The sequence below is a fragment of the Thalassophryne amazonica genome, chromosome 6, assembly GCF_902500255.1.
Source record: "Thalassophryne amazonica chromosome 6, fThaAma1.1, whole genome shotgun sequence".
In the NCBI taxonomy this organism is placed as follows: domain Eukaryota; kingdom Metazoa; phylum Chordata; class Actinopteri; order Batrachoidiformes; family Batrachoididae; genus Thalassophryne; species Thalassophryne amazonica.
Window position 1 is genome coordinate 94349755 of NC_047108.1, and position 26849 is coordinate 94376603.

Consider the following 26849-nt stretch of genomic DNA (forward strand, 5'->3'; position numbering starts at 1 on the left):
GTAATTGTTTTAGCTGTAGACAGAAAAACACTCGCATAGATTCTCAGTCATCCAAGGAGCAGATATTTAGTCTTCAAACCCTTTAATCACTTACCCAAGTGGCTTTGTCATTCTGAAGGGGGATTTCCACTTTGACAATTGTTTCACATGATGGATATCCAACTGTAGAACTTGACTTTTGTTGACATCTTCCAAACATTGGGCACCACATTGTGATATGCCGTGATGCATTGCCCCGGGCGTGGAGGACCCATGACGCACTGCAACATTTTTGAAATGTTAGAAAATAACTGCCGTTATGACAAGCACCATCAGATCAAGACAAAGTCCATCTTGTCGATATCATGGCAGTTTCATGACCGTGTCTTGGTGATATGATAGGAACATAAATAGCGATGAACTAGCTGTCACAATAAGCAACACAAAGCCCATCAGGCAAGATAAGCCCAAGATCGCTTGACAGAAGACAGTCTTCCTCTTCAGCTCCATTTTGCAGTAGTATCTGTTGTTTATAATTATTGTCCATATTTCATGATGATGATGAAACTACACTGTGCCGTGTGTCCAAACTTTTGACTGGTACTGTGTAGTAGCACGCTTATTCCCACGATGCGTAATCGTTGGCTGCATTGTGGCAATGCCTTGTCAACATCTTTACGCATAGTCATGTCATACTGGCATTGTAAATATTTATTTATTTAGCAAAAAAAATCCCATTGAGATTAAGAACCTCTTTTTCAAGGGAGGCCTGGCCAAGATAGGCACCAGCAAATACAAAACATAGTTACACAATTACACAGACACAAACAAAAGACAAATAAAAAGATAAAAAAAAAAAAAAAATTAAAATTACAAGCATATTATGGAAAAACAAGTGCATGTTGTGGAGTTGGCCTTAAGTACTCTCAATTTGGATTTAAAAGTGCTCAGTGAAATTAACGCTGTTAATTTCCACTCCTCTTGCAACATATTCCAAGCAAAGGTGCGAAGTGGATAAAAGACATTTTACACAATTCAGTACAGGCATATGGAACAGAAAACAGCAAGTAATCTTGTGAGCGGAAAGAGTGAGGACCACCACTTCAGTTTACAGTTAAGCTACAAATGTAGGAAGACAACAGTCCGAGTAGTACTTTATATTAGGGATGCACTGATCCACAATTTTTCACTTTAGATCCAATCTCGATACATGAATTTGGATATCTGCCGGTACTGATTCTTTTCTGATCTGATATCAGAGCTCTGTTTGCTTTAATATTATTATTATTATTATTATTATTATTATTATTATTATTGATTTTATTTGAGGATTTTCTTAAAAAGGAGACCTCAAAGTTGAGCTACAATTTGCCAGAAGGTGCATCCTAAGATGAAAGCCTAGATTTTATGTTTTGGTGAAAGAATTAAGTACTTTTATTTTTTATAGACTTTTATAGCCTTATTTGTACAGACTTAAAGAGAAAAGACAGCACTCTCTCTCTCTGCCTTGCTCCCTCTCTGTCTCTCGCTCGCTCTCTCTTTCTCTCTCACTCGCTTTCTCTCTCCCTCTATCTCTCTTATTCTTCCTCTCTCGCTGTTTAAGTACTGTGCAAACTTCAAGTTTTTGGGAAACACGAAGCCTTTCAACTGTAAAATAAATATCATCAGTGACGCTCACTCACAGGATTTTAATGGAGACTTTTTCCCTTTCAGCGGACAGATTCTCTGTTCGGCTTCTCCTCCTTGGCTGCATGCTGAGCTGGCGTTTTACAGCCTTGGGACAGTGAAGCGGCTAACTTTTTAGCACACATTTTCAGCTACAATTCAGTTAATTTTTTGGAAAATCCCTGCTCGACAAATAGACAATTTGAAGCCGAGAGCCGGGCAGAAATTTGCCGCCAACCACAGGAAGAACACTACGGAAGAGAGCTCTCTCAAACAGCCCGGCTTCAGAAAACCTCCCCCTCTCCTCCTCCCGGTCGGCAGCAAACAAGCAGAGAGCAAACAGCAGCAGTTCAGAGGATTCATCGTGGCTCTTCTCCAGTATCAGAAAATGTCATGGGTTGAATCGGTATTTTCCGATATGTGAATTACGTCTGTATCGGAACCCAATACCAATCCGGGATCGGATTGTTCCCATCCCCACTTTATACAAGGTCTGTTAGAAAAGTATCTGACCTTTTTATTTTTTTCAAAAACCTGATGGATTTGAATCACGTGTGCTTACATGAGCCAACCTTGAACCTTTGTGCGCATGCGTGAATTTTTTCACGCCTGTTGATTGCGTCATTTGCTGGTAAGCAGCCTTTGTGTGAGGATGGGTGTAGTCTCTCATCGTTTTTTCTTTGCAAGGAAATGGCGGAACGACTGGAGCAGCGCGACTGCATCAAATTTTGCCAGAAACTGGGCAACAGCCAGGTGGAAACCATTCAGATTATTCAGACGGCTTTCGGTGAGGAGCGGTACAACTGGTTTAAAGACGGCCTCACAACAGTGGAGAGCGAGCCGCACTCCGGTCGGCCATCAACATGCTGAAATGACCAGATCATTTCCAGAGTGAATGCTGTGGTGATGTGGGACCATTGTGTGACTATCCGAGAAATTGTGGAAGAGGTGGACATCAGCACTTTTTTGGCTTTGGCACGAAGCTGATGGCGGAACAAAAACGCCACCGTGTTGAAGTCTCACAGGACATGTTGTGACATGCCCAGCTCGTCCACAATTTCTCGGCTAGTTACACGACTGAAAGGCCACCGAAAGCCGTCTGAATCTTCTGAATGGTGGAAGAGCTGGGCATGTCACAACATGTCCTGTGAGACTTCAACACGGTGGCGTTTTGTTCCGCCATCAGCTTCGTGCCAAAGCCATTGGCATGAATTTTGCTGAAACTCTTTTCATGGCAAATTCTTCTGTCACAGTGGAATGTACCGAAAAAGTGCTGATGTCCACCTCTTCCACAATTTCTCGGATAGTCACACGATGGTCCCACATCACCACAGCGTTCACTTTGAAATGATCTTGTCATTTCTGCAAGTTGATGGCCACCCGGAGCGCGGCGCGCTTTCCACTGTTGTGCAGCCGTCTTTAAACCGGTTGTACCGCTCCTTAATCTGTATGATGCCCATAGCATCGTCACCGAAAGCCGTCTAAATAATCCGAATGGTTTCCACCTGGCTGTTGCCCAGTTTCTGGCAAAATTTGATGCAGTCGCGCTGCTCCAGTCGTTCCGCCATTTCCTTGCAAAGAAAAAACGATGAGAGACTACACACAAAGGCTGCTTACCAGCAAATGACGCAATCAACAGGCGTGAAAAAATTCACGCATGCGCACGAAGGTTCAAGGTTGGCTCATGTAAGCACACGTGATTCAAATCCATCAGGTTTTTGAAAGAAATAAAAGTCCGATACTTTTCTAACAGACCTCGTATGTATATAAAAGTGCCTATGATGATCCTTCTGGTAGCTAGAGCAGGCTATCCCACCCCAGAGTATGATTCACAGTGGTGTGTCAACACTTTGCATAGTATCCACTGTTTGAAGACATTGAGCAGAAGCATTCATACATAAAAGACCTCCATAGTCCAATGCAATTCAATTTCAATTTCAAAGCTGCCTCAAGGTGCTTCACACAAGCAAAGTCTAACCTTACCAACCCCTAGAGCAAGCACACAGGCGGCAGTGTTAAGGAAAAACTCCCTCTGATGATATTGAGGAAAACACCTCAAACAGACCAGACTCAGAGGGGTGACCCACTGCTTAGGCCATTCTAACAGTTACAAGGTTTTTACAAAGGTGAAGAAACAGAAAACAGGAAATCAAAACAACATGTCAACTATGACTATGTATTTGATTAGAAGTCTATGCAGGCAGTTATGCCAGAGGCAGGTGTCATCCAGCAGTCCTCATGCTGTCAGTGGGCCTGTTCCAGCAGCAACGTCCATTTCAAATGCAGACTGCAGTGTGCAGTCTTTCAGTCTGACATCCTGTGTTCAGTAGCCATCCCGCTATCCATACCTCGGACAGAGAGAAAAAGAGCAGAACCAGTCTCCCGGAAAAACTACACCTAAGGTATAATTCATCAGCAGTAAATCGACAGGAAAGCAGAGAAAATACTAAGGTGATTTTCGGCCACTAGCCATAAGCTTTACTAACAGACCCAAAATTTTAAGTTGAGGCAGAAACCTGTTCTGTTACTAATAAAATGATTCTAACATAGGTAATAAAGTTGCCGTGACAAACTGCTTTCTTACATTTAATGAAAAACACAGCTTTTTTAGAAAATAAAAACCCAGTTTAAACCTCAGCTTCTTCACAAGTTTCTCCACAGGTGGCATGAAAGTGAGGGAGTCATCAATTGAGACAACCAGGTATTTATACATGCAAACCACCTCTATTTCATTTCTCTCCAGAGTGGACATTGAGGGCATCATTTGTGGCCACTTCTGGAAAACAACGTAAGCTTAGTCTTATCTGTATTGATAACTAATTTCAGCTGAAATAGTGAGTGCTGGACAGCAACAAAGGCTTTCTGCAGGTATTCAGTGGCCTGGACAAGAGTTCATATTGATATTGTGGCAATTCGTAGTAATTCTTACTGATGTTTTGTCTGGTGTAGTTTGGGTACAGGAATAGTGGAGAGTGCTGTGATTACATGATGAGTAAGGGAACATATAGTGCCAAATTGCCAATTGTGCACTCAATTGATAATGATTCTTAGCTAAACATTTCCAACATGTTAAAAACAAGCCAATGTATATTTCTTGACGCATCTGTAAATGTAGCACTCACTGTTTGTAAAGAATCATTCCATGACATTATCTCATGACAGATTTGGTTTACTGATTTTTAGTTTATTTTTTTCTATTTTAATCATTCATTCACTTATTTATTATTTAGTTATTGTCTTGGCTTTAGTAAGGTTTGCTATTCTTAAGATTTTATTACATTTGAAGTAATCTTCTTAGGTACAGTCTATGATGATAGCTGCAAACTAAAAAGTGATGGCTAGTACTCTTGAAAAGAAAGATGATGAAGACGCATCTCTCTCCCTCTCTCTCCCATGCTGGGTAAAAAGCAGTGAGTTAAGAGAGGAGACAGTGGATGTTATTGAGTTAAGTAGACAGAGCTGGAAAGAAAGCCAGAAAAGGAACAGTGGGAGCTGAGAGCCTGGCTCAGTAGATGAGTAGATAAGAGATGCACTGTAGGCACCATATGGTCTTATAATATATGAACCAATCATCAAATTTGCCCTGTGTAAAAATAACTAAATAAATAAAACTCTTACTTTTTCTCCAACATCTTAACCAATTACATCAACCAAGAGACAGATGCTAAGATGAAATGCTCACACACTATGCATCCCAGTAGGTAAGGAGCCTCCCCACTGATTTGGACCCACAACTTCTTCAAGATAACAAATACACACTCTCATTAAGGGTTCCCTGCAGCTCTAATAGGGAAAATGATTGATATTGATGGAAACATTATTTCTTACAATGCCATGTTGTTGCTTTTCTCCTTTCTCTTAAAATAGTTAAGGCAACTGTGGTATTCTTTTCTCTTTTGTTATTGTGGAATTGTTGATTTCCTGTGACATTAATGCGAGCTTGCAGAGCGTACAGCGGCTGCACCAGAGCGCAGATGGGAGGGGGAAGAGTGCGTCCCTATACGTTCGGTTGATGTATGCTGACAGTGATGTTCATGCAAGTGAATCAAAGTTGATTTCTGATTGGGGAATATTGTGTGTGAGGAGGGATTGCTGTTGTTTGGTTTCAAGGTGTGTTGGTTGCTCTGTGACTGTTTGTTTGTGGGTGGTTATGCATGTTACTGTGCAGCTTCCCTGCCTCTCCGGCATGTGCTTTTGTCTGTGGGAGTGATGGATGGCAGGCAGGCAGCTAATGTGATTTAGATGCTCCACCAGGAGTGTGTATGCATGTGCGTGTTTGCAGTGCCTGCGTGTATGTCCTAACCACACGTGTGGTGCTGAGTATGCAGTGTATTGTTGTGTATTGTACCTCTCTTGCTCCCTCCTCTCCTCATTTTTGTCCTCCCCTCTTGTACCCCTCCCACCCCCATCATTTTTTCCCTGTGCTGTGCAGTTTTTGTACTCTAAGCAAATAAATATTGGGGGGGGGAGGTTATATGGTGAATCTGCTCCCTCACTGTCACTGTGGAGGAGAGTGTGAGGAGAGTTGTTGTGAGGAGGAGAAGATGGTGTTCTCTCATTGCAACCACACTGATGGGTTATTGTGAGCCAAATACATCCTTTTTCCACTGCGTCTGATTATTCACCTTTACATGCATGCAGGCATGTGGATGAGCAAAAAAAAGTGTTCAAAAGTGTTATTTCTCCTGGTAACGAAAGAAGTGAAGAATGTTTGAGTTTCATCTGCATGTAATTATGTTTTTGAGGAAAAACACAACACACAACTTCAGATTTCATTTAACAACCCTTTTCCTCCATTGAAATGACAGACCCCTCTTAGGGCCCCTTCACACATAGTGTGAAGTTTGGACGAAGTGCACACTTAGTGCGCATGACGCAAGAATCGTGTGCAAACCCTGTCCCTGTCGCCAACGCCTCGTACACCTGTTGCTACAACTATTTGCGCACACAAGTGCCTGAAAGACAAAGTGTGCGCTGTGCGAACCCTTTGCACCCTCTCGCGGCAGGTGTCGGCCAAATTCCAGGTGACACACACAAACACCTAACACCGCTTGCATGGCACTGTTGCCCCGCGTGAATCACGAATACGGTAAAAGTGGAGCAGTACATGGAAAATGGGCACATGGCCTGAACTGAGAACCTTCTCTTTTGAAAGCAAGTGCACTAACTCCTTGGCTACCATGCTGCCCCACAATGAGCAGACTGTACTAGCCAGGTAGCAGGTTAAAATCTGTTTAATGTCCAGTCCAGCTCATTCAGACATTTGCATACTTGCGCAGCTCCTCCAGATAACTGCACATTTGCAGTACATGTGTTCCAGAGGCTGTACATGTACAACCCCTGGCAATAATTATGGAATCACCGGCCTCGGAAGATGTTCATTCAGTTGTTTAATTTTGTAAAAAAAAAAACAGATCACAGACAAGACACAAAACTAAAGTCATTTCAAATGGCAACTTTCTGGCTTTAAGAAACACTATAAGAAATCAAGAAAAAAAATTGTGGCAGTCAGTAACGGTTACTTTTTTTAGACCAAGCAGAGGGAAAAAAATATGGACTCACTCAATTCTGAGGAATAAATTATGGAATCACCCTGTAAATTTTCATCCCCAAAACTAACACCTGTATCAAATCAGATCTGCTCGTTAGTCTGCATCTAAAAAGGAGTGATCACACCTTGGAGAGCTGTTGCACCAAGTGGACTGACATGAATCATGGCTCCAACACGAGAGATGTCAATTGAAACAAAGGAGAGGATTATCAAACTCTTAAAAGAGGGTAAATCATCACGCAATGTTGTAAAAGATGTTGGTTGTTCACAGTCAGCTGTGTCTAAACTCTGGACCAAATACAAACAACATGGGAAGGTTGTTAAAGGCAAACATACTGGTAGACCAAGGAAGACATCACAGCGTCAAGACAGAAAACTTAAAGCAATATGTCTCAAAAATCAAAAATGTACAACAAAACAAATGAGGAACGAATGGGAGGAAACTGGAGTCAACGTCTGTGACCGAACTGTAAGAAACCGCCGAAAGGAAATGGGATTTACATACAGAAAAGTTAAACGAAAGCCATCATTAACACCTAAACAGAAAAAAACAAGGTTACAATTGTCATGCCCCGCCCAGTTCCAGGCTTCAGCCCTTATTTTTCCTCTTTATTTAGTTCTGTTCCTTTTGCCCCAGCCTTGTTTTATTAATTGCCTTCTTCATCATGTGTTTATTCTATGTTCTATTTTTGCTTTGGCACATTCTTCTGTTACTTTTATTCTTCAGCCATGTTCCAGTTCCCTTCTAGTTTTGTTCTATCAGTCTGTGTTTTCATGGTTTATCATTTGGTTATTGTTTGCCTATTGTTTTTGCTGTTCTCATTTCTATTATGTAGTACTGTTATGCCAGGTTTTGTTATCACTTAGTTTCTGTTTTTCTTATAGTTTTGTCTGTCTGTTCCACTTGGTTTTGTCACAATGTGTTATTTCCCATGATTCTGTTTATCATTTTCTGGTATGCTTTTCAGTCCTGATCAAGTTTAGATTTGTGCTCATGTTTTCTTTGTATGATCTTTAGTTGTCATGTCCAGTTTCATTGTTATCACAGTCTCTTTCTGATCACTCATGTCCCACACCTGCACTTTGTCATCACTGTTGGCCACGCCCCATTCATCTGTCATTTACTTGCCCATTTGTCACTGCCTTTCTGCATCTCTTTTGCCTCTTAGTTGTCACCTGACCACGCCCCCTTCCAGGCCCTTCCTCCTCCACGTGCACCTCATTATCTTATTAACACCTGTTCTTATTTAAACTGCTACAGTTCACTTCCTCCCTGCTCGTTTGTTGATTCATTCACTCACCAGCACTTTGTTTCAGTCCTGTTTTGCCAAGCCGTGTTTTTTTTGACTCTGCTCTGTGTACCGGATCCTGCCTTTTGCCTCAGCCCTGACAACTCTGTTTGCTCGTGTACTGACCCTGCTTGTTTTTGACCACGTCCTCTGTCTTGTCCCTGCCCGGTACTTTTGCTCCGCGGACTGCCTTCCTGTTACTGAACCCAGGTCTGAATTAAACCATCCTTTACGCATACGTCCTGTGGTGAGCCTGCATTTGTGTCCAGCCTCTGTCTGTGTCTCGCCTCCGCTCAGTCCTGTCAACAATGGGCTAAGGAAAAGCAATCATGGACTGTGGATGACTGGATGAAAGTCATATTCAGCGATGAATCTCGAATCTGCATTGGGCAAGGTGATGATGCTGGAACTTTTGTTTGGTGCTGTTCCAATGAGATTTATAAAGATGACTGCCTGAAGAGAACATGTAAATTTCCACAGTCATTGATGATATGGGGCTGCATATCAGGTAAAGGCACTGGGGAGATGGCTGTCATTACATCATCAATAAATGCACAAGTTTACGTTGATATTTTGGACACTTTTCTTATCCCATCAATTGAAAGGATGTTTGGGGATGATATCATTTTTCAAGATGATAATGTATCTTGCCATAGAGCAAAAACTGTGAAAACATTTCTTGCAAAAAGACACGTAGGGTCAATGTCATGACCTGCAAATAGTCCGGATCTTAATCCAATTGAAAATCTTTGGTGGAAGTTGAAGAAAATGGTCCATGACAAGGCTCCAATCTGCAAAGCTGATCTGGCAACAGCAATCAGAGAAAGTTGGAGCCAGATTAATGAAGAGTACTGTTTGTTACTCATTAAGTCCATGCCTCAGAGACTGCAAGCTGTTATAAAAGCCAGAGGTGGTGTAACAAAATACTAGTGATGTGTTGGCGCGTTCTTTTGTTTTTCATGATTCCATAATTTTTTAAACGGTTATTTTTTCTTTTTGAACTACACTATCATGCTATGTTAGAGAGCAAGGCTAGTCACAGAAGTTCTGTGTTTTGTAGACTGGATCTGTTCTGATAGATCAAGCATTTTTGCTGTGAGAACGTGTTGGTGTAACTTGGATCCTCCTGTGTTTTCATGAGAGCAGTTTGACTGTCAGGGTGTTGTTTGGGAAGAAGAGGAGGGGCATATTGATTGACCTGTTCCACTCATGAAGGCTGCATGGTGTCTATCCTTTGCATCAGCTGATTGGTCTCATTGGGCCTGTGCTCCAGCACATTATGGAAAATCCTGATTGCTTTGTGTTTTAAAAATTGCCATTGCAGTTAAACTTTTTTCTTAATGTAACCGGTTACGTATGCAGAAGGCATTTTTCCAAGTAACAGCAGATATCTGACATTCCTTTGGGTTTTGTCAAAGTAGGTTTTCTGTATGAATCATTCACTCATGTTTGTGATATTGTTTGTGAAATCATATGAGAGGTAGAAAGCAAACTGGCACTGGCAGTGATACAGATAACAGTCCTGTTGGAAGTGTAAAGAAGTTAGTTTATAATTAAAAGTTTATAATGGTTTAAAGAGGGGCTACCTTAAAAATAATTCTTTTTTATTTGATAAAACATACTAAAAACATGCATTTCCCACCTTTCTAATTAGTTTTTTGTTTGTTTTTGATAATTAATAAATCGAGAAAATAAAGAACGCATTTGATTGTTCAGAGATTTTGTGACGTATGTGTGTGGGCACCAAGCTCTCCCACTTTAATGTATCCATATTGAATTCTATGTACAAGAGAGGGAGAATGTCGATAAGACAGGCTGACAAAAGTTTTAGAAAGTTCAGGTGCGACAAGCCTGATTGTCACAAACAGCATCTGTGTTTGGGTAGACTTGACTGGCTAGACTTTCTGTTGATGTGCTTGTCTGAAAATAGAGTCTGACTCACTGATTTATAGACAGTCACTAACATGACGGCGACCCACAATTCCTCACTTGTCCTGCTGAGAATGGGTTTGAAACTTAAAAACGTGTTGGAAGACACTGCAGTCCTAACTTTATTTGACTTCAGTAAGTGTGTAAACACGGGGCGAGCTAAATTGAGCTCCAGAAACATGACATGAATTCAAATATAAAGTCTTACCTTACCTGTTCATGTCAGTCTGATTCATTATCGCAGCCTGACAAAAGCCTATCCACATTAGTGTCCCTTTTTTGGACAACAACATCTGAAAATGGTTCCTTGTTGGGGACTGAAGAAACGTAGCATTTTAAAAGAAGTCCCTCTGTATTTTCAGCCTGAACCAGAGAACACCGGTGCTTTGTTCCACAACAAGAAAATAGCTTAAGAGTCACAGTGCCTCATTCATTAACATCACATCAGGGTTTATCACAGCCATAAAAAAATATAAAAAAAAAAAAAAAAAAGAAATGACAAGAGGTCCCTTTTAATCATTTTCATGTTCATACTTTGCCACCTCTTTGGTCATCTCTGCCAAAAAATACAACACCAGAAAACTGTGTAGATGAACCGGAGCAACACGTGAGGATGGAGGAGGTAATTGTGTCTGGACTAAACATTAATCATTGGACATCTGCCAGAGCCGCAGCTGTGGGCAGCGGTACTAGTGACGTAGAGGTCACGCAGGAAGAATCTCACTCCCTGGAGCAACAGGTTAGTCAGTTTTTTCCTCCAAGGACATCCACATCAATAGTACTGATATTGCAGACTGTCACACAGCTTCAAGTAAAGACAAAAAGTCGAAACCGGTTATTATTATCCCATTTGTGAACAGGAAGTTTAAGAATGATTTGTTAAGGCAAACAAAAAAGTTGAGAGGAACCGAGGTGTATGTAAATGAACATTTGACAAAGAAAAATGCGGAGATTGCAGGACAAGCCAGAGTCCTTCCAAAACAGAAAAAAAATACAAGCGATCTGGACCAGAAATTGTATCACTCCATTTCAGTAAAACTAAGTGTATCATATTTGGGAATAAGTCTAGAAACTTAAACAGAAATTTATTATTACATGATATCAAAATTGAAATTGTAACAGATACAAAATTTCTTGGTGTTAATATTGATGATAAATTAAGCTGGAAAACATATTAATTATGTTAAATCTAAAATGTCAAAAGTCATTGCAGTTCTGCATAAAGTACAATTGTGTTTTGAAATTTTGGTGCATTGACCGAGTTGTATTATTCATGCACATTTCTTTTGTATTGTTGTTATGAGTATATATATTTATATATGTATATATTCTTTATTTTTTATTATATAAGGGGAGGGTATTTACAAGCTTTGCTTCTGCCTTCACCCTTTCGGCCACACGGGTTCATTGTGCGTTGTTCTTTTTATGAATTTTTTTTATTGTCTGTGTTGTTATTCATCTGTGTGCTGAATAAATAAATTCATTCATTTATTCATTCAAAGCCGAACAAAAGACTGTTATCGAGGCACAGATTTACAATGAACTTGAAAGATTAAATGAGAAATTGGTAGGATACGGTGCTTTGTGTAATATGGTAATAATTAAATGGGATAGGACAGATACACTTTTGTGACAAATCTCCTGACCCAATCTCAAAGATCTGATCTGGTTTGATCAGGTTATTTTTTGATTGATTGGTGCCTTGGGCTTTATTGAATATGAGTCTCTGTTTTTAGTTTCCGTCTCACAGTAGATTGTTGTTTACTTTGTCTTGTCTTCTTCCACAACTTCATGTTCTTCGTCTCCCTGTTGCCGCCTGGTGCGTTACCATCACTAATTGGATAGTAGTGACTAGGGATGGGTATTGATAAGGTTTTATCGATATCGATGCCATTATCGATTCTGCTTATCGATCCGATTCCTTATTGATTCCCTTATCGATACCTCGTGAATTTTGTACTAAAAGTAGGCTTTACAGGTTTTCTATGTATTTCCTTGAGTCTTAAAGTAAATAAATATGAAATTAGTCACTGTATCCTTGATCTCTGGACATAAATAAAAATAAACAAAACTGTGTTTCGCTTTGAAGTTATTAATTCAGACTGAATTCTATCGTTCTATCTTGACTTGTCAGAGAGCCGCGCAACGTTTGGAACCGTTAGTAACTTTAATCCGCACAAAAGTGAATCACAACTCATTCAGGGATGAAAGTGGTGAAAAACAAAAAAAGCTGAAACCCAAAATTACCTCCCAACACCACCTGCATGAAAATGTTTGAATTCTAGAAGCTCTGAAATGCAATCTGGGACTATTCCAGACGATAAACTGGAGTGAGTGCTGAATCCATTTAGGTGAGAAAAAATATACAACTTTCCTTATTCAAATTCATTCCAGTAGTATTCTGCTCTTACTAGGATGCAGCAGTTTGGCAGATAGTTCTGGAGGAAATCACTGAAGAAATTAACAAACTGAAAATATGGTTTGACCGAAACAAACTGTCATTAAACTTAAATAAGACAGGGATGAAAAGGAGGTGTGAGAGTCACTAGGTGCTCACAGGAAACATTTATTTCTGTATGTATTTATTTATTTATGTTAGTTGCTATTATATATTTTCTGTTGTGTTTCTATTCAGGTTCTTTTTGTCTCTTTCTCTAAAATTGTATATAATAATCATTAGATTATTAATATATAAGCAAAAATATATTTAAGGAATATTACAATTTGAAAACAAATGCACCCGAACGTGATGACGGCTGCAATTGCTAAATGCTAACTTTTAACATTGAAAATGCCATAGACATGCTAACGCGTTATTATCGCTCCCGTTTTTCAACTGTTTCAGAAGACCATAACAGGTCGGTTTAACATAGAAAAGGTAAATAATACTCACAGACCTATGCTCTTTAGGGTTTTAGCAGGGGAAAATTAAGCGAAAGAAAGAAATAAACGAAGCAATCGACCGAAGCATTGCTTCAATCTGCGAACCACGCTTCGATTGGTTCAAGGTTCAAAGCAAAGCCGCGCTGCAGAAAAGTTGATTAAGGACCCGCTGCAGGGTCTTTAATCAATGTAGAGAAATGATCATTTTCCTGACAAACACCCACCAAAACAACGGCCACTCTGAAGGACCGATAACAGAATCGTTAAGCACAAAGCTTATTGATGTTGGTGGATCGAATCATTTCTTAACGATACCCGAAAGGAACCGGTTCTCGATACCCATCCCTAGTAGTGACTTGTGTGTACTACTGTCTTCCCTTCTGTCTTGCTACACACATAACTAACATTCTAATCCAATTACATTTTTTCCATAAATCTGATTGGTTAAGCGTGTGAGATTTCAGACCATATCAGGGTAACGGTGGCAAAATATTCAACAGTTTCACATTTGGATGTATTACTTCACGCCCTGACCAGTGTTCTGACAAGATGTCCTTCCTGTCGAATGTCATCCCTGTCCTCCACGCAACTGCGCATGCACAACATCGTTGGGACGCGGAACTGACGATTTATGCTAGCTGTTAGCACTGTTAACTGAGAGCAAGAGAAAGTCGCATACTGACGCTGATGCCTAAATGGGTAAATTTAAGCTACCATACGAAAGTATTGATGTGGATTCTGATACAGAATTACCATTTCACATTTGGTGGACTTTCACGTTTGATGGATTACTCCGCTCCCTGAACGCTGCCTCGGCTCGAGTCGATAGTAAGCCTCGCCGACTGAGTTACCTACAGAAAAATAAACTTTGCAAATGATGGAATTGAATTAGAATGGATTGAATTAGAATTGTGCCTGATGATTTATGGACGTTTATGCTGTTACACGGTCACAAATAGCCGGCTCTGCTAATGCGTCACTGTAAAATTCCTTTTTACCGGCTCCACTAACGCGTCACTGGTAAAGCTCTATTTGCGACTGTATAACCAGCATGAGCGTCCGCAAATCATCAGACACAACAGGGTTATTCCCTCATTATTGACACCCAGTTGTCAGAAGTAAATGACCATGTCATGTGCTTCTCTGAACATGAGGTAATGTGCTGGTGGCTCAGTGCTGAGGACCCCAGCATCTAGAAATGCCCAAAGGGACATCAATGTATCACCTAACTGCAGCAAATGGCTGCTTTCAGGAGGTGGCACTGGACCAGTAGTCTGCCTGGGTGGCTGCCATTCAGGACCCAGGATGGTGCTATAATGTATTGGATGTGGAAACGCATGTCACCAGGGCATGTGCTCAGACTTCATCTGATCTCAACTAGCACAGACAACAGTCGCCATATTGAATTCTATCTTGTATTAATTGCTCGCAAAACAAGATGCATGTAGCCTGGATATTCATCCAAATGCAGCTGTAAAATGTTATGTCACACTGGAACATTGCTGCAGTATCATTTACTGTGTAGCAAATGCTGCAGTAATCATCTAGCTTCTTTCTGCTTGAACCATGGTTGAAGTTACCCATGTATGATACTTGGTCATACACAGAGAGAAACATGGAGCAGTGTTCCTGTGTTAGTAATACTGTTGTCTTTTCCTACTGATTAGAATACTGCAAAAGGATCAACTACTTTAAGTGTAAACAGTGAAGATCAGGTCAGGTTGGACAAAATGTTCTGACCCTGTTGTATTCAGCACCTCATGGAAATGCTTAGTGTCCTGATTTGCAACAACCCAGGAAAAGGTGCTGCAGTAACTGAAAACAGGTGACTGCAGTTTTGCTGCATTTGTTTCTGTTCCCTGAAGGCCTGTAATGGGTATTAGAACCTCTCGTGATAAGTTTACAAGTAGTTACTAAAGCTAGAGTCATTTATTGCTCTTAATGATAATAGCCTTTCTTCTTGTACAGGTGCTTAACTCAAAGATGGACCTGTACACTACCATGATGCATCGCCACTCCAAAATGAATGCTATTCGTCTTTTTTCTCTACGACTCTCCCCCTCCCCAAAATAAACAAACAAACCAACAAACAATCCCATCCCCCCAAAAAATAAATATAAAAAAAACAAAAAAACAAAAACAAAACACAAGTACGTCCTTTTGGGATTGACATGTCCAAGATTTGAACTGGTGGTGGTGGTCATACTCTTGCTCAGATGACCCCCAAGAGTCTTTCTTTTTCTTTTAAATCACACTGGAATTTGTTGGCAACACAAAAGCATTCCATGGATCACACGTATTGACAAACTTGGTCCATGTGTGGACTCGTAGTGTTCTTCATGGTCCACCTGAGTGTGACAGATGAGAGCACATATACAAGATTTCTACACTCCTTAGCTTATCAGGGCTGTTCTGCTTACAGTCATCACCAACTCTTTTCCAAGTTCATTCCTTTGTCCATTCCTCTCTTTCTCCTTATTTGTACACATGGTAGAACGTGCCTGATGTCAGATGTGGTGTTGATTTCTGCATAAACTTGTACGCTTACTGAAATGCAAGAGTGTTGGTTGTACAGTCTTTGCTGTTGTATTGTTTGCTACGGAAGAATATTTCCAAAAATTACATACCAGTACTACTGCTTTGTAGAGCACATAGGTGAGTGATAAGGAGATGGCATACCAATATGTAGACATGGGTTTGAATCTGGCTCATGCTACTTGTCTGTGTCCTTGAACAACACACTTAATCTGCCTTGTCTCAGTTCTGCCAGCCATTGGCTGGGAAAATAAATGTGAGGCATCATTGTAAAGACCTTTGAACATTTGCTAGGTGGGAAAAGCACTATACAAATGCAGTCAAAATAATAATGTGGGAACTCTGGAAATTGAATAAAATTATTTTTGCACACTGTATATGCAAATGCAAGTACAAGATGTCTACTTGTATGTCATTTTAATTTTTTTAAGAATTGTGTGAAGCGGACGGGTTTTGGCTCCTCCTCCACACTTATTGTCAATAATAGCTAAAGATAAATCCTTGTCTGAACCCTGTCTAAAAATACAGCTTAATCTGTCAGATCTGGATGCCAGATTAATGCTGCAATTAACTGTTTGGTGTGTGTGTGTGTGTGTGTGTCAAAAAATAAATTTGACTTAACTTTTTTAATCGAATGTCAGAAATTTACTCAAAACCTAAAGGAATTTTCAGATGGTCGAGAGCAGTTAATATACAAAAGATCTTGTATAATTAACCAGTTTAAATCTAGTAAAAAGGGTTATTAGAGCTGTTTAAAATGGCTGTTTAGTCTTGAATCAAGTTTAAAGTTGTTTACATCAGTTAAAAGTATTCGATACTTGATAAGGAACAACATACAAGTTTTTAAAAAGTAGATTCTTTAATTTAGGCAACTTTATACTATTTAATTGCCTTTTATCGTGGTGTTGGAGCTCTGTGAATCCATTACAAAGTAAAGCATCAGCCATCATAAACCTAAGACTAATTCAAAGAGGTTTCAAATGTTCATCTGAGAGCAGATACTCATATTGCTGCTTCACACTTGAGATGAAATCCTGGTTTTCCCATCACTCATAATCCTTCTGTTTGAAGTGTCCTTGAGCAAGACACAATCCCAAACTGTATTTGGCATCAGTGTACGAATGTGATTGTAAGCTGCTTAATAAAACCATGTGCCAAATTGTGTGTAATTGTTTCTCAGTTGTAATTGTTTTTATTTCTTGATGAGCAAATGTGTAACACGTGAACTACAATTTTCAATTACAGTAAGCAATGTTATGATCCCCCCCTTCCCCCAATATAGCATGTCTCATCCTGCTACAGAAATAGTTAAACATAGCACCACATTTGGTCAGTAGTTGTCTCTCTCTCTCTCTCTCTCTCTCTCTCTCTCTCTCTCTCTCTCTCTCTCTCTCTCTCTCTCTCTCTCTCTCTCTCTCTGTGTGTGTTTCCACATGGTGTGCCTGACATGTATTTTTCATTACAGTGCTACATAAATAAAGTTATTGTCATTATTACCTTCTCACCAGACAATGTAATGTTGTCCTCAACTTTTTGAAAAACAGTTTGATGCCATGAACTCTGTTCTGCTTTGTTTCATAAACAATTTCCTTCAGAATTAATCAAGTTCTTCTTATTCTTATTTATTCATTTATTTTTTTAGTTTTATGTTAATGACCAAAGGCCATTTTATTCACTAATACTGTTCATGTGTTATTTTAATGTAACAATTATCAACAATTATCTATATGTTAATAGCCAAGTGGCCTCTGAGTGCGTGCATGTGTGCGTGCTTGTGTATGGCTTCGATCACGAAGAAACTGGAGAGAGCTGACATTTGCCGTTTGGTATGCTTATGTGTCTTGGGTCAAGGATGAATGCTGCAAAAAAGGAAAGTTGATAGGACTAATATTTTTGGAGAAATTAGGGATGTTAGGTAACAAGAGTGAACAATGGATGTTGAAATTACTTTCTGGACTCACACTCCATTCCAACAGGGGGCGGTAAATCATCTATAAAAAGCGAAGTGGCGCCTGTGTACGTGTGTGCATGCATGATTTTATTTAGTAAGTTCAATGTAAGTACATCATATAATTATAAATACATTAAAAATACATGGATGATCCAAAAAAATGAAATCCCCCTATTTCCATTGTGGTCCATTTAAAAATCAAATGACAAAATAAAGTAATAATAATAATACTGATAATAATAAAAGAACCTAAACAATTTGTAAATACATTAAGACAATAAATTAACATTAACAATTGCATACTTAACATGAAATAAAAGGGTTGAGTTCTTCCAATAAAGTTGTTGTCTAAGGTTCTAAAAACATTCTGGACTCACATGCCATTCCAACTCATTATAGAAACTTTGCATAATTTATTACCATAATTTATTGCAACCCTAACACCCTAACCTTTGAAAAATGTCAGTTGCTTATTTTATAAACACTACCCAAGCTAGAGCCCGTGTAACTCCACGGGCAGCACACTAGTTTTAAAATATAAATTAAACATGGGAAACCTTGTTTTCATTCATGACCGTGGGAAAGAGCTCCTTGTTTTCATTATGTTTAAGTTTTTTTGTTTCTTTGTTTTTTTCTAAAAAAAAAAAGGAAAGCAAAGATATATTTTTGTGCCTTGTTTATTTTTCCAACCTGGAAAACAATCTGATCCATGACTGAAAACCATGATCCAATCTGACCCATGAGTATTGTGTTCTGTTGCACCCCTGTTGTAACACCGTGTACTATTGTGTGCAAGTCTGGAATAGTTTGTCGTCTTGGAAAACATGGCTCAGGCACTTTGTTTTATTTATTTATTTTTTAAATGCAAATGTGCATTTGATAGCTGACAGCAGACACACCCCAGGGTGGCTTGATGAGTTTTAGGGTCTGCCTGTCCTATTTTTGCCCTGAGCCAGAGGCTCGCGTTCTGCTTTTTGTCATCCTCCACCCTCTTCTTATCCCTCTCTGAAGTGTGAAGTTTGAAGCACCAGGCTGTGTGCTGTGATGGTAGTAATTGGTCTAAAGATGGAAATTTGCTCTCACTTTGTCACTGAACTAAGAAGAATTTATTTTTATTGAGTGCTTTCAGCGAGGCTAGTTAAGAACAATATAACATCAAAGCACAATTTAGTGGCAGAGAACAGCGTTCGGATGAGGCAGACACTGGAGTGGGTGCCACTTTTTGTCTGTGTTTAAAGAGTGTTCAATCCTCTATGGTACATTTTAGAACAGAGTGGGGTTGTAGAGAATGGGTTTCGTCTTTGGATACCCCCATCCCCCCTACCCCCCAGTCTGCGGAGTGAACTTTGGACGTGGACTTTTTATGAGCCTCTGTGGTCTGATTTGTTCAAGGGGAGGCAAGGTGCCAAGATGTTGCTTGGCTTCTATTTTGCCTCACTGTGTGTACTGGATTTGTTGGAATGGGCGGAGCAAAAAGAAAGCGGAGTCACTCAGAGTACACTCACACTTGCACACAATGTACTTTTATGTACGCTTCACTGTGCTGTTGTGTATTCTGGCTAGCGCACGCTATTTCCTGCACTTGTACATTACAAATGGCAGAATAATATTCACAGAGAAAAATCCTTTTTACTGAAAGACAAAAAAGGGCAGCAGGAAATCAGGGATTGGAAAACGATAAAGAATAACCTGCAAAAACACAACTGAGTGATGAGCACAGAGTGTGGACCTACCTGCCTTTCATTTTGACATGAAAGTGAGGCTGAAATGATGAACTGAAGATGTCTAATGTCCATGATTTCATGTGCTCCAAAGTGAAACCACAGTTTTCACAACACTAGCATGGGCTGGTGTGAGCTTCTGATGACCTGAGGCAAAAGTATAACGGCACACGGTTAATTGCGCGTCTTTGGCTGCATTATTTCAGTATTAAGTTGCACCCCCACATATCCACAGTTTGTGCCTCTTTCTCTCTCTTGCTCTACAGTTTGTATCTCTCATGAAAAGCATTCATTTATTATTATTATGATTATTATTACTACTACTACTATTACAACCCCAAATAATAAAAAGCTGGGATGATATGCAAATACAAAAAAAAAGCAAATATATATCATAGTTTGTGTGGCCAACTTCATTTGTTAATATACATTCTGCATTTCAGGCCCACAACACAATCCAAAATTCTTTACAAAGTAAATGTAAGAATCACTGTCTTTGTGATTTGGTGTTGTATTCAGACATGGATGATAACGTGGTCTCATGGAATTGAATAAATTTTATGTAATGCTTCATGGAGCAGGAAATTATTTTAACTGACTCAGTTTGGGGAAAAAAAGAAAAGGTAGGCTTAGTTGCTGTACATTGGACAATTACTTACCTTAAGAGATTTTCAGTCGGCTGTTTTCGGTTGCGCTGTAACTGGTGCAGCCAGGGTTAAAATAGATCCAATAAGTGTAAACCAGACTGGATAAACTAAGTAACAAATTTTATATATATATATATATATATATATATATATATATAGTGACTTGCAAAAGTATTCAGCCCCTTGGTGTTTCATGCATTTTAATTTGTTTCATGCATTTTAATTTGTTTATGGTATTTCAAATACAAAAAGTAAATCAGTCTTCTCAATATAGAAATTTCTAAAATTATCTTCCTTAGACTGAAAGTGAAAGTAAATCTCTACAACTTGATATAAATTAATTAAAAATATAAAATCCAAGATGATGGGTTGCATAAGTAATCAGCCCCTTTGAAACCACTTGCTCTTTGCGTTGAGCAGAGGACGCAGAATAAATTAAACATATTTAATTTATGGCGTCCGATTGGCTTCGTCCTTTGCATCCCTTGCGATGTTGTGGCACTGAGCTGCATCGTCTCGGCACTAGGTAGCATCACGTGGCGTCGTTATGACGACGCAACTCGAAGTGGCCCCGGTGTGAAAGGAGCTTTAGTGATTTTCCAGTCAGGCTGGGATTTGAACCGATGAACTTCTGGTCTCAAGCCCAATGCCTTAACCACTAGACCATCACTTCCCCCAAGTATGATGGTCAAACTCTTGCAATATCAGATAAACGTGGGTGTCTTTTTCGTAGACACGTTAAAATTAAAGTACAACGTGGACGTCACGCATTGTAAACAGTGATAAGCCTTTCTCATTATTAACAGCCAAACTTGTGTAGCTACTGTGCTGCATTGCTCAATCTGCATTTCCATTTATATTTTCAGATGACTTTGTGCTCATAGTGAATTGTCACTATCTAAATGGAGTAGCAGGAATACCTGTTCTTCCAACTGACCACAGTCAAATCAGCAGTTTATATTTGACTTAAATGAAAAGAGACAGATCAGTCTGTAAATACACACATCTTAATTGTCAGTTCTATTGTGCTGAAACAATCAGGTGATGACTGAAGAGACCGAATGGACATTTATTGAGCTCTGAATAGGTTGGGTTCTGTCCAACACCTTAGCACATGATGTTCAGTAAAAACTGTAGATGATACATGGCCATGGCTGTGAACTTTGGCTTTAATGCATTTTAAACTGTTTCTTAAAGGGTAGTGCAGTTGGGTAAGATATATATTTTGCTGTTCAAAAGTTCAGACGCGCTCGCACTGATTAATATAGTAACAGTCAAAGGGCTTGTTTTCCTCTTTGGTGAAGGGTAATTGAAAAGCATGAGCAGATAAACACAGACACGTGTTGGGAGGAGGTGAGCAGACTGTAAAAGGCCTCGATAACTGTGAACTGAGCATTTCTTCATTGACTCAGCCTCTGCATTTTAAGCTCATTCACATGGCTTTCATATTCAAGGTTTTATGCCTGTGTGAGCAGCACCAAATGCCACTAACTACCATTTTATTCACTCCAGTTTTCATAGCAGTGTCAAAGTAAGCACAAAGAGCAGTAATGATTCCACTGAAGGCTCTCGTGTTCCTTCTCATGCACTGCAGAGAACACTTCCCCCCCCCCCCCCTTTTAAATAACCCTCACACAAAAATTGAGTCGGGTACTCTGTCGGAGCTATAAATCCTTCCTGTTTAAGCAGTCATTCTCTGGCTCTAACCCCAATTAATAAGAAACACATCAGTTGAAAGAGGGTCTTTGTTGGTGTGAGAGTCCATACATCACTTAAACTAGAGCACCCCCTCCTAATACACACACAGACCGACGGCCCCCATCTGCTCCCAATCATGGGTGCAGCTAGCAGTCGGGTTGCTGATGGTGAATGGCATGCACACGCACAAATACATGTTAACAAACGTATCACTAGTGAAGATTCCAGACTGTATACCCATGCATTCACTAAATGACATTTTAAACATCCGACACAATGTATTTGTACTTCATGATGAAGCAAATAAAATTGGACTTGCATGCAGAGACACCTCCAGGCAGAGGTGAACATGAGATATCCTGGTGTTGTGTTTTACTGATGACAGGGTGTCATGGAAACACTCAGCTTTCTCCATGGTTACATACGTTTTAACCCCATGGCTACTCTATTAACGCTGTTCAAACAGACTGCTCGAGCTACGAGATGCCCCATGTGAGCTTAAGCATTTAATCGAGTAAATAAAAATTTTAACATGTTACCCAAGTCCGTGGAGAAAGTGCATTGATACTTTTGTGTCATGGTAATTGACTAATTGTTGAGAGAGAGAGAGAGAGAGAGAGAGAAACAATAATATTAATCAATGATGAAAGTAGTTTTTTGTTTCAGCCTTAATGTTGGGAAAGTGTAGGAACACGGACCCACAACAGGGGGCGCAAATGAACGGACAATGGAGTAAGTCAAATAACAACGCTTTACTGTTGTGAATGTGCACAACGAATACAACCAATCACAGAAATGGACAACAGTCAATTTACAAAAGTGTCGTGTGGGCAGGCTCGAAGATAGGAGACGCCTCTCCAAGGTAAGACCGGTACCACACGGCTTCCTCCGCCACAGGACCCCGGGTATACTGGAGCCGCCAAGTCCCGAACTCCCAGGTGGCCACTGCCTCCGCGTGTCGGACCTGGTACTGCTGGCGAGGAACAAAAACACAATTAAAGGTGGGCGCGTTTGCACCCAGTAATCCACACGGCAGGAAAGCTACCTCCACCTCTCGTTGGAAAAAAGGTCTGTTATCACTCACAAAAGTCACAAAAGGTTACTGTCAAGCAGTCAGCTGAGAATATTACCTTCCAGGTAGAACGATATCTCGGCAATGAGGTGGAGATGCCGTCCTGCTGATATACCCCACTGATGATTGCCGTCAGCTGTCTCAGGTGATGGGTGACAGCTGTCACCGAGGCTGCTCCCGTGAGGCGGTGGCGCCCTCTGGTGCCTGGAGCCCGCACTCCAGGCAGGGCGCCCTCTGGTGGTGGTGGGCCAGCAGTACCTCCTCTTCAGCGGCCCACACAACACTTAACCCTTTATCTACGGCGATGGCGCCCATGCCATATTTTCCATATGCGTATTTTTGTTACCGTAACTCCGCCATAGTTTGTCCAATCCGAATGATTCAAAGTGCATTGTTAAGCTAACACCAAGGGCTTTCCAATGATATATGGTGTATTACAGTAAACATAAGCCTGTGACATCATAACGCAGAGGAAATACACGGAAGTTTCCCACTAGTGCGCCGCTGATTCTCATTACCATAAATTCTCATGTAAGCCCTCAATCTGAAAAATTTCAACACTGACAGCAAGCCAAGAACCCGTGCTTTCCAACAGTATGCTGTATGTTGCATATATTATGGTAAAGTGCGTTCGGTGACTTTTGAAACGAAGGAAAAGTATGAAAAAGAGCACAAAAGTGACAGAAAAGTACAGAGACAGACAGCAAACATAAATGTAGTAAGTTTTGAGGAAAAGGCAGGGTGTTAGTGTAATTTGTGAAGGTGTGTGTGCGTGTTTGTGTGGGTGTGATGGCTCCATCAGCCACAAGCCACTGCCCGGTGCCAACAAGCAGTGGAAACCCAACTTGCCAGCGATCCACAAAGGGGCGGCGTTCTTGCAAGGTTTGCAAGAGGTCAACCTGCTGGATGTGCAAATTTTGTAAAATTGGCCTCTGTCTTCAGCCAGACAGAAACTGTTACAAACAGTACCACACTGACTGATGTAGTTTAGATCTAATTTTGATTCTTGGTTATATATTCGTATATAGTTTGACACTTTATTGTTTTATTCATATTGTATAATTTTGCACAAAATGAGTGATCAAATGAGTGATTTATTGCACATTTTAATAATACAGATAATAATTGATATATTTATATATAGTTTTGCACTTTGTTGTTGTTCATATTGTTTGGTTCTGCATTTTAAAATTGGTTACTTTTTGCATATTTTCGCCTTGTAAAATGTTTACTTTTGCACTGTTTCTGAGTTCTAGACACACAGAATTAATTATTTTGATTATAAACACTTACAGCTTCCTGTTAAAAATGTGAAATCCAAACTTCCTTTACATAACAATCATTTTTTACTAAAAAACTGTAAAAAAATCAAGTTGGTGTTTGTGTTTTTTCTCATTTTAAATGCTAAAACTTACAAATAATGTGTATAAATAGTTAATCAGGTGTAATATAATTGAAATTCAGGTACTCTTGGAAAAGGGTACCAAAGCACACAAACATAGAACATTATTTCTTAATTTTGTTGCTATAATAAAAAAATTATAACCAATCGTCCATTTATAGCCTCAGTAGGTAAAGGGTTAACCCTCTGGAGTCCTGGGTATAACTGGGTGTTTTTGACTACTTTTGGTTTTACCCTCATAATTTACCTTAAAAAATGGTTTGTTTACCTTGCCTTGTTTGGTGTCATTTTTTTTCAGCACAACCTCACCTGTGTAACTTAGTTTTTTTTTTCATTCTGACATACTATATTACAGCAATAAACCTAATTATACACAAAAACTAAAATCCGAACGGAAAGTTTTTTTTTTTTTTTTTTTTTTTTAACTGTGAAAATCACAAATATGTGTAACGAACCATTTTTGTAACTTAGAATGTAAATATAAATTGTAAATGTCCAAAACACATGTACAAATTTGAATATAAACAAAGTTATATGCAAGGAGTTAGGGTTAGGGTTGTAAGGAGTAAAGATACTTGGGCCGGTGTAGGGAGTGTGAGTGAGATGAAACAACACAGACAGAAACAAGGTGAGAGACATGGGGCAGGTGCAGTGATGTGAAGGACTACAGGGAACTATGAACTGAGGCAGAACACATAATCAAAGACCAAATAATTAACAGAAAGCAAAACCCGATAAGGAAGCATAACTGGTTACCCAAAAACTAAGCGACAACCTAATGAAAACTACATGAGAATAAGTAGAGATAAATACTAAAACTAAAACTGACTTAAACAAGGTGGTAAAACAAACCATAAGAAAAGCAGTGACAAAACAATAACAGCAAACAAACCTGACCTTAAAGCATAACAGATGTTACAAAAGAGAGGAACGAGATAACCGAGTGATAAATTAATAAACAATAAATGAAAACACAACTGACTGAAGAAAATCTGAACAGAACTAAATGAAAGGCCAAAGTAAACAGTAACAAAGAAAAGTGACAACAGAGAATAAACCAGGATAAAAATAAACGACTAATAACTCAAAGCTGGGGACAGAAGTTGAGGCAAAGAAAGGGGCAAAAATAAAGGGATCAAAGCCTGGATCAGGGCCGGGCATGACAAAAACAATAAACAGAACCTAACTGAGACTAACGTGATAAAGCATGAACTAATGAAAAGTAAAACCAGAAAATCACAAAGGAAATACACCAAGAGCTAAGACCTAAACCCCGAGCTGGGGCCTGAGCATGACAACGCAGTCGAAAAAAATACACTCCTGCACAGTCCGGCCGGTGTGCGCATCTGTGTGCCAGGCTGCTGTTCACCTGTGTTAGTCATTAAATGCAGCATTCATTGCGTCAACATGCACAGAGTGCGCCTCATCTGATCCATTATAACGAGATGTTAAATCTATCATAAACATACTTTTACAGCTGCTTATAAAGAAGGAATGAATCTGCAACTGTTTTATCAAGCTATTACAATATAATCATTACAAATAATTACCTTTTAGGCTGTTCCAAATATGTTCTCCACCTCAGTGCACGAGACAGAGAGAGGAAAAAAGCTTCAAATGAAACATCCTCTGTGATTCCAGAAGCGATTAGAGGTGTTATTTCAACTGCCAAGCTCTGACAGAAATGATTAATCCGCTACAAAATAATTATTTTATATACAGCATCCAGCACACAAAGTAGGTGGAATTGTAGTGCACAAGAGGGCGGAGTCAAAAAACCTGTCCAAAATGTCCTCGTAGCCGCCAGGTGCTCAGATAATGGGCTTTTAACATCTTCGTCCTCACCACAAACATGCTTCTAAAATCCTTGTTTGTCCTCGTAGTACCTTGTACACAAACTGCCCCATGCTGTTATTACTAAATTTTGAACGTCTTGAAATTAGCACCACGCTCAGTGATGAGCCTTGTTAGCTGAATATTCTGCCTCTCAGAGCCACTATTCTCCCACGTTTGTTGAATAACTGGACTTGTACCAAAAAAAACATGCTATGTGACTCATTATTCATCCTTCATTATTTGGTGGGACCAGGGCTTTAGTAGGGGTGGTAGCCAAGTGGTTAGTGCCCTTAGTTTCAGTGTAGAAGGTTCCTGGTTCAAATCCCACCCCTGCCACATTTCTCCATGTAATGTGGAGTTGCATCAGGAAGGGCATCCAGCGTAAAACTTGTGCCAAATCAACATGCAGATTCACTTAGGATGGATATGCTGTGGCAGCCCCGAGTGAAAACAAGGGAGCAGCCGAAGGGACTTACTTACATCTATACTGCCTTAATGAAATTGCACTGTTAAACATGATTGTTTTAACTTCTTTCCATGTCTGTGTCTGTGTTTTGTTTTTGTTTTTTTTTCCCCCAGACTCCACTGACCTACTCACATAGGACCCCCCCAGAGTGAGGGGGTGGGGGTGGGACCTGATCATCGATCATCTCAGGACGATCACAAGGTGGGCTAACATCTCATACGGTTG

The 26849-nt window shown here is 39.8% G+C and overlaps 1 protein-coding gene across 3 annotated transcripts in view; it reads left to right on the forward strand.

Moving 5' to 3' along the window:
• LOC117512666 (nuclear receptor coactivator 3-like) overlaps positions 1-26849 on the forward strand; it is a 179868-nt gene that overhangs the window by 82237 nt on the left and 70782 nt on the right. For all 3 annotated transcript variants that reach the window (XM_034172814.1, XM_034172815.1, XM_034172816.1), the window contains exon 2: positions 26738-26825. The gene's annotated coding sequence lies outside the window, so the exon portion shown is untranslated. The remainder of the gene's footprint in view (positions 1-26737; positions 26826-26849) is intronic.